The 8,638-nt window shown below is 41.7% G+C and overlaps 1 non-coding gene across 1 annotated transcript; it reads right to left on the bottom strand.

Annotated features, from left to right (window-relative positions):
• Positions 1–6,885: 6,885 nt before the first annotated feature.
• Positions 6,886–6,992, bottom strand: LOC141609556 (small nucleolar RNA R71). The gene has a single exon (XR_012527477.1). It is a non-coding gene; the product is annotated as a small nucleolar RNA R71 (small nucleolar RNA).
• Between the last annotated feature and the right edge of the window lie 1,646 nt (positions 6,993–8,638).

The raw sequence follows: 8,638 nt of genomic DNA, 5'->3' as shown, positions 1-8,638 counted from the left end.
GCACGTGTGAATCATGTCTCATCGGTAAGATGACTCGTATTTCCTTCAAAGGTGTTGGAATGCGCGGCTGCGACCTATTAGGACCCATACACACGGATGTATGTGGACCTATGTCAATCACCGCACGAGAAGGCTATAGGTATTTCATCACTTTCACGGACGATTTAAGTAGATATGGCTATGTCTACTTAATGAAGCACAAAAGTGAATCCTTTGAGAAATTCAAGGAATACCGAGAATAGGGTATGTAACCTATTGGGTAGAAAGATTAAAACACCGCGTTCGGATCGTGGTGGCGAGTATCTTTCTCACGAGTTTGATCAACACCTTAAAGACGGTGGGATTGCCTTACGATTAACTCCACCTGGAACACCTCGGTTGAATGGTGTGTCCGAACGGAGAAATCGAACACTACTTGATATGGTTCGATCTATGATGAGTCACACGGTATTACCTGATTCATTATAGGGTTATGCTCTTCATCGTTGCTCTAATACTTAACCAAGTCCGTCTAAAGCTGTTGACAAGACTCCATATGAACTATGGAAAGGAACGGTCCCCAACTTGTCCTTTATACGGGTTTGGGGCTGCGAGGCTTATGTCAAGTGGAGACACGAGGATAAGCTCGGCCCGCGAGCGGTCAAGACATACTTTATAGGTTATCCTAAAGGAACGCTTGGTCATTACTTCTATTCGCCAACCAAACAACGTGTTTTTGTTGCGGCTAGTGCGACATTCTTGGAGAAGGAATTTCTCGAGAATGCAAAGAGTGATATAACCTTCGACCTGTCGGAGATTCCAGAACCAAATACCGAGAAACCATTGGAGGAACCAATTCCTTCAATCCCATTGCGGTTAATATTCCGAGGAACCTAGGAGGTCGGCGAGTCTCTATTCCTCCGCAGATACATTGGTATGGTCGAGGAACATGACATAGATGACGTTCTACTCTTAACGAGTAGTGAACCCGCAACCTATAAAGGTGCCATGACTAGTTCCGACTCAAAGCTATGGCTTGAGGCCATGCAATCCGAGATGGACTCTATGTATGAGAACAACGTATGGGATCTTGTTGACTTACCTGCTAAGGTTCGTCCCCTTCAATGCAAATGGCTTTACAAGATAAAGCATTCTGTGGAAGGTCAACAAGATATCTATAAAGCACGACTAGTTGCTAAAGGTTTCACCCAAGTGCCAGGTTTGCACTACGATGAAATTTTTGCACCCGTAGTCATTTGCGTTCCATTCGGATTATCTTAGCGATTGCCGCTTTTCATGACTATGAAATTTGGCAAATGGATGTGAAAACCGCCTTCTTAAACGGCTTTTTGGAGGAAGAGTTGTACATGGTACAACCCGAAGGTTTCATCGATCCACAACATCCTAAGAAAGTGTGCAAGCTTAAGCGTTCCATTTATGGACTTAAGCAAGCATCTCGGAGTTGGAATCATCGCTTCGACCAAGTGATTAAAGAAAATGGATTTACTCGATCGGTCGAGGAACCATGTCTTTATATCAAGTCGAGTGGGAGCAAGATTGTCTTCCTAATATTGTATGTCTATGACATACTCCTGATTGGGAATGACATACCTCTCTTAACTTCGGTGAAAGTATGGTTGAAAAACCATTTCCAGATGAAAGATCTGGGAGAGGCACAAAGAATTCTGGGCATCCGTATCTATCGAGATAGATCACGACGGATGCTATCTCTCAGTCAAGAGTCTTACATAGACAAAGTCCTAGAGAGATTCAGCATGACTAACTCCAAAAAGGGGTTTCTTCCCATGGCTCCAGGGGTGCATTTGAGCAAGTCTCAGTCACCAGAGACACCGGAAGAGAAAGAGCGCATGACACGGATTCCTTATGCCTCGGCTATAGGATCAATCATGTATGCCATGATATGCACACGTCCGGACGTGGCATATGCATTGAGTATGACAAGTCGATTCCAACAGCATCCAGGTGAATCACATTGGATGGCTGTCAAGAACATTCTTAAGTACCTACGGAGGACTAAAGATTGGGCATTGACTTATGGAGGCGAACAAAAGCTATGCGCAACCGGTTATGCAGATGCTAGCTTCCAAACGGATCGTGATGACTCGAAATCTCAGTCTGGATTCATTTTTACTCTTAATGGCGCTACAGTCAGCTGGAAGAGTTCCAAACAAATTACAAAGAGATTCTACGACCGAGTCCGAGTACTATGCCGCGTCTGAAGCTACAAAGGAAGCGATATGGATGCGTCAATTCTTACATGGACTATCTATAGTGCCTAGTTCGAATGACCCGATCACCATCTATTGCGACAATAGAGGTGCCATGTTCCAAGCTAAGGAGCCAAAGTCTAGCAACAAGTCTAGACATGTACAACGGAAAGCTCATCTAATCCGGGATTACGTGGAGCAAAAGAAAGTAGTGATAGAAAAGATTGCTACAGATGATAACATAGCAGATCCTCTCACTAAACCATTACGACAAGATAAGCATGAAGGGCACGTTAATTCCATGGGAATTAAACGTGTTCCTAAGTTGTAGTACTCTTTTATGGATTAGATTCATCCTCTTTTGTACTCTATACGACATCATCGTTTTGATACTTTATATATATTTTGTTTTTCATGTGGATTTGTACGACAAATTTTGAACACCACAAAGTGAACTGAACAAGCATTATATTTTTGGTCCTTAATTACCCACGTGAGCTGATAACTCAAGGTAATTATTTTGTGACGTTGGTTGATGGTGGGTTCAACGAGCCATAAGTCAACAAGTTGACTGACCAATCACAGAGGCGATTTATACGGATATCTCGTAGGACACAATTGTGACATCAACGTGGAGTCCTAAATGTTTTACAACATTCGGTGCCCGGTCGTGGATAGGACCTCCATAGTGATCCTAAGAGTCGATTCTTTTGACTATCGACTGTCTCTTGAGACTAAGGCAGATTTTGGGTGACTTTGGTTTCTTTCTCACGGTCATCCGTAACAGGGGGCCAAGTAGATTGTTTCTGGGTCATTTCATGCTGTGCTTAGATCGGAAGGAGTTCGAGTTGAAGGAAATATTCAGCCTTTATCGGGTACTCGATATTTTCGGGGCCACTCGAGGAGTCAGAATCGAAATGCATGGCCATGCTCGGATACGGATTCGTTTTATCAGTTAAGTTACTCTCTAGTCGGGGAAACCACTCTTGATCCAGATCGATTGTAAAATACGACCTTTGTGGATCCAGATCTGCAAATTGTTTTACATTGAGTGGGAGAAATTTTAAATGAATATGAGAATCGGTTATCGCACATACACTTGTACGGACAAGTGGGAGTTTGTTGAGAGTGTGTCCTCCAGTTAGTGCGGATAACGTCATTGCACATACACTTGTACGGACAAGTGGGAGCTTGTTGGGGCTGGTGTCCTTTACAGTTAGTGCAAGGACTTATAAATCTCTAAAAGGATCAAAGGGTATACTTTTGTATCATAATCAGTTGGTCCACGTTTATCAATAACGGCTGGCTTGCTAGATAAGTTTGACGTTATTGTCATACAGATGGCGGTGATCAACTGGTCCCTAAAAGTCACACCTATAGGATACGTTTGAGAGATGTGACGGTATGAAAATACAGTCATGTAGATGCCAAATTTGACTAACCAGTTAGTCCGAGTTATTTGACTAATAATTAGTCAAAATGTGATGTTGAGATATTTTATTTAATACGGATTAAATAAAAATGGCTAAGACGAATTAAGCGGTTAATTCGTAAATTGAATATAAGCGTTTTATATTTAATTAAATGTATATTGAATATAATTATACAATATTGTCTTTGTCGGACATGTATTAATAATTCAACTAATCCGTGTTATTAGTTGATGATTTAATATCCGATAACCGATGTGATTTATAATAAACACCGCGTTGTATACATTTTAGCCTCGGACCACGAGTTAAAAATAAGGAGAAAATGGAAGCCCATTTCCTCCTAGTCCACACGGTTTGGCCGAATGAGAGGAAACAAAAAGGAGACCTTCTCCTCACTTGTAACCTAATTGACATTTGCAAAACAAATTAGGGTTTTGAGAAACATTTCTCTCAAAACTTTGAGATCTCTCATCTAAGCAAAACTCACAAAATAATCCTCTCAATATTGCAAGGCAATTAGAGGATTCATTCTAGCACAAGGGCATTTCTCAGACGATCTTGGGTGCAACAATTAGGAGGAGATCTACTTTGATCTCTCATTGCCGAATTGCACTAGGACCGGAGGTTATTACTTAATCTTTATCGTTTCATTGTGTTTTTCGTTTATGACTATTAATCACGTATAAAATTTGCGTTATAATCCTTCAATTTATGGGTTTTATACGGATATTACCCTTCAGCTTCATATTTCTTACCTAGGCTTGGCTTTCATTACTTTCTTTTGGGCTCCAATTGTCATCATGCTTGTTTCCACTTAGTGATATATGATTTATTTACACCTAATTTTCCCTTTTCTTTTACGCATTCCTACTCATATCGAGTCGGTTTTGTATGCCTTTCCTTGTATTTTGTGCCCAATCCCCGTATCTGTGATTTGGTGTATCTTCTTGCAGGAATCGAGTCGAGTATGGAGGAATCGGGAGCAAGGAAGGCATCCCAATGCCTTTACATGAAGAAGAGGTGAAAATTGCTGAGTGTTGTGTTCTGCCGGCAGACCGGCAGCCGGTCTGGCCACCGGCAGAACACATTCCCAGCCTTGCCAAAGAGAAGGAAGGAAATACCTGAATGTTGTGTTCTACCGGCAGGCCGGCAGCCCGCCCACCGGTAGAACACATCAACTAGAATTAATTTGAATTAGAAGAGAAAAAGAGGCTTGACCTCGCTACCGGTAGGAGCACCGGTAGCCGGTCCACCGGAAGAACGCAACATCACAAGGGATTTGAAGATTCTGAAGACAGTGTTCTGCCGGTAGGCCGGCAGCCGGCCCACCGGCAGAACACACTTGCCAGCTAAAATTCCAAAGTTCAAGTTCATTTTTTGACCGCCTTGCCGGTAGGCAGGCCGACAGCCGGTCCACCGGCAGGACGCAGCAGCTGACAGATTTGGGCTTTTCTCATCTTTACTCCTTTTTTCTTCTTAATCTTAGGCAAGACTATAAATACCCCCTCCTTAAACCCTTTGTACACATAACCCTAGATCTGAAAACTTTCTATAATTATTGTAATCTTTCCTTAATCAAGCTTTAATCTTTCCATAATAATTATCAATTACTTAGTGAAATTAGTTAGTATTAGTAAGAATCAATTGTTTACACTTGGTTTTTGAGGATTGTATTTGGAGATTGTGGAGGATTTCCTTCATTTATTCAATCAAATCAATCATCTTTACTTTTGTTGGTATACCCCTTCTCTTATTTACTTTGTTAATCAATTGTTTACATTTTGTTTTGTCTTTTATAATTGCTAGAATCATTATCATGTCTTCTCTTGTTGTTGTTTGGTTTTCTCCATTTACTTGCTTGAATAACCTAAACATGAGTGAGTAATTACCCTTCTAGGGTTTAGGGGGAGTCTAAATCGGATTATTGGGCATGATAGGTTGATTGTTTTGAGTCTATGGTGTAGAATTTGTCTTTCTTAGTATTGCATACAAGGCCTTTTGTCTTAATTGCTTAATTCCTCCATTAAATGAGAGTTTGTGGTGGTCTTTGTGCATGCTTTAGGAAGGGTAGTTGCTCAACGAGAGTTGGTGACCGCCTTTAGGATTATCAAGAGATTGATTCCCATCCTAGGACAAACCTTCATCATAGACTATTTAAATCGACTTGTTTACCCATAGTTCATTTAGATGACCCCGAAAACCCTAGCCTTTAATCATTTGAACACATATTTTTTCACTATTTTGTTTAGTTGCATCGAGTAGCTTAAATCAAACCCTTTCCCTTCATTTTGACTAGACTAGACTCTTACCTAGACTAAGTAGAAATCCACCCCATCCTCGTGGTTCGACCCCGATTTAGGCTTAAACTGGGTTAAATTTTGTTGGTGGTAAACGACTTGACCCTATCGTTAAAACTTACACATCAAATGGCGCCGTTGCCGTGGATGGCATTAGGTTATACTTAGTTTTTCTTAGAGTCTTTGCTTTAGTCTTATCTCAATTGTTAGTTTGTTTTAGTAGTTGTGTGTTCTTTGTAGAGTGTGTGATTTCTTGCTTTCCCCTAGTGTGTAAAAACACTAGGAGACTAACAATTTGTCAAGTGCATGCCTAGAAGGAACCACCAAGCTCTTCTCTTCAACTCCGACCCCGAAAGGCTTTTTAGAACCTTGAGGACAAGGACCCTTGAGAGAGTTAGGAATAGTTCCCCTCAAGCAAACTTTGATCAACCAAATTCACACATCCCACAAAATTTTGATACCACAACCACAATTCAACCAAATATCACAATTGAGACTTTAATAGAAAACCCTTTTCATAACTTACCTATTCCAAATAGCCCACCTCAATCACCACCACATCACATGCAAAATCCTCCACCACAAATGGCTCTTAAAGATCATAACCGGCCTAACCATAATGATTCATGTAACCCTATCAATTTTGGCGCCTTGGCCCCAAACAACTTTGAAATACATCCCGCCCAAGTCGGGTTAATTGAGAAGGATTTGTTCGGGGGGCATATTGAAGAGGATGCCCATGCTCATCTCCGGAAGTTTAAGAGGAAAGTTTCAATGATGAAGAAGAATGGGGTGTCCGAAGACACCTTGAGAATGATGTTGTTTCTGTTTTCATTGACGGGCAAAGCGGACCGATGGTTGAACATTCACCCACCGGATACCTTCACTACTTGGAATGCCTTGGCTAAAGCATTCATGGCCAAATATTACCCTTCCTCAAAGACCGCGATGCTCCATAATGAGATTCATACATTTCAACAAGAGGACGGGGAATCTTTGGGTGAAGCTTGGGACCGTTATCAAGACTTGATAGCAAGTTGCCCCCACCATGGAATACCGGAATGGTACATCACTCAAACATTCTTCCAAACTTTGCTACCGAGGACTAAAGAGATGGTAAATGCCTCCGCGGGGGGAGGATTTGATCACTTGAATGATGAAGAAGGCACGACATTGATCAAGAAAATGGTAGATTCGGAGGCAAACTATGGTTCTAGAGGAAACATGCTAAGAAGGAATGGGAAATTTCCTAAGGAAAACTCCTCCAACTCCGAGACAAATGCCAAGCTCAACTTACTCACAAAACAATTTGAGAAGTTTTAAAGAAATCAAGTGCACCAAGCCGCAACCTCACATGGGGCACCCATGGAGGAAGTGGCTCAAGTCTCAAGTTGTGAGCTTTGTGGAGGGAGTGGTCACACATATGACTTGTGTGCCAACAATTACAATGGTGTCTACGATGAAAATATTCAAGAGGTTAATGATTTTCAAAGCTTTAACAACAATTCAAGACCCACAAGACCACCTTTCAACAACCCAAAAGTCTACAATCCAAATACCAATTTCTACCACCCCGGTTTAAGGAACCACCTCAACTTTAGTTACAAAAGTACCAATGTTCAAAACCCACAACACCTTCAACCACAAGCCCCAAACAATCCACCCGGTTTTGCTCAACAAAGGGGAATATTCCCCAACCCAAGAACTAATCCCGGGAATCAAAACCAATGGCCAAACAACAATCAAAACCAAAACTATGGGAATCAAAGCAACCAAGGATACCAAGATTTTGGTGGAAATCAAGGCAACCAAGGGTTTTACCAAGGGAATCAAGTGAACCAAGCAAACCAAGGATTTGGGCAAGGGTATGTTCAAGGGTTTCAAGAACAAGGTCAAGGATCAAACTTCAACAACAATGGTCCTAGAGCTAACTTCCAAGAGAGGCAAAACAACAACCAAGGTTCCAATGCTCGATATGACTATGGGTTCCCTTTACCCATAGCCAACCAACCTTATCAAGAACCCCAAGGTGAGCTCTCTCAAGTTGAGCTTTTGAAGATGATAAAGAACATGCAACTTTAACATAGTCAAGAGATATCAAATTTTGCTAAGGCAACTCAACAAGAACAAGCAAACTTGAGGGCTACCTTCCTTAAGGACATGAGAGAAATGGAATCTAGGATGGCTTCTCATGCTATGGCTAACCCTCAACGGCCGCCCGATGGTTTATTGGCCCAAGGACAAAGCTCCAAGGATGCCTCAAATAGCCACCATGCTCATGCGGTAGTGCTAAGGAGTGGTGTAGAGCTTGAGGAACCCTACAAGGACCTTGTGGTGGAAATTGATGAAGATCCCAAGGGGAATGAGTTGGAAGTGAATGGTGAAGAGGAAAGCTCACCCATTGAACCGTTGGGTAGAGCTAGTGAAGACAAGAAAGGAAAGAAAGCTTGTGAAGATTTGTCTAGAAGGGTAATTCAAGAGGACAAGGATGTTGATGGATATGTGGAAGACCTACCTTATGAGGAGGAAGTTGTTGAAGAAGTGCCTTTGCAACACTCTAAAAAGGTAACAAAGAATTCGGCTCCTCCAAAGGTACCTTCCAATTCTCAACTTGTTCCAAAAATTCCTTACCCTTCAAGAGCCATAAAGAGTAGGGAAAACCTTAAGTATGCCAAGTTTTGTGACATGCTTGAGAAACTTG

Source organism: Silene latifolia, chromosome 10, assembly GCF_048544455.1.
Source record: "Silene latifolia isolate original U9 population chromosome 10, ASM4854445v1, whole genome shotgun sequence".
In the NCBI taxonomy this organism is placed as follows: Eukaryota; Viridiplantae; Streptophyta; class Magnoliopsida; order Caryophyllales; family Caryophyllaceae; genus Silene; species Silene latifolia.
This window is presented reverse-complemented; position numbering and strand designations above follow the sequence as displayed.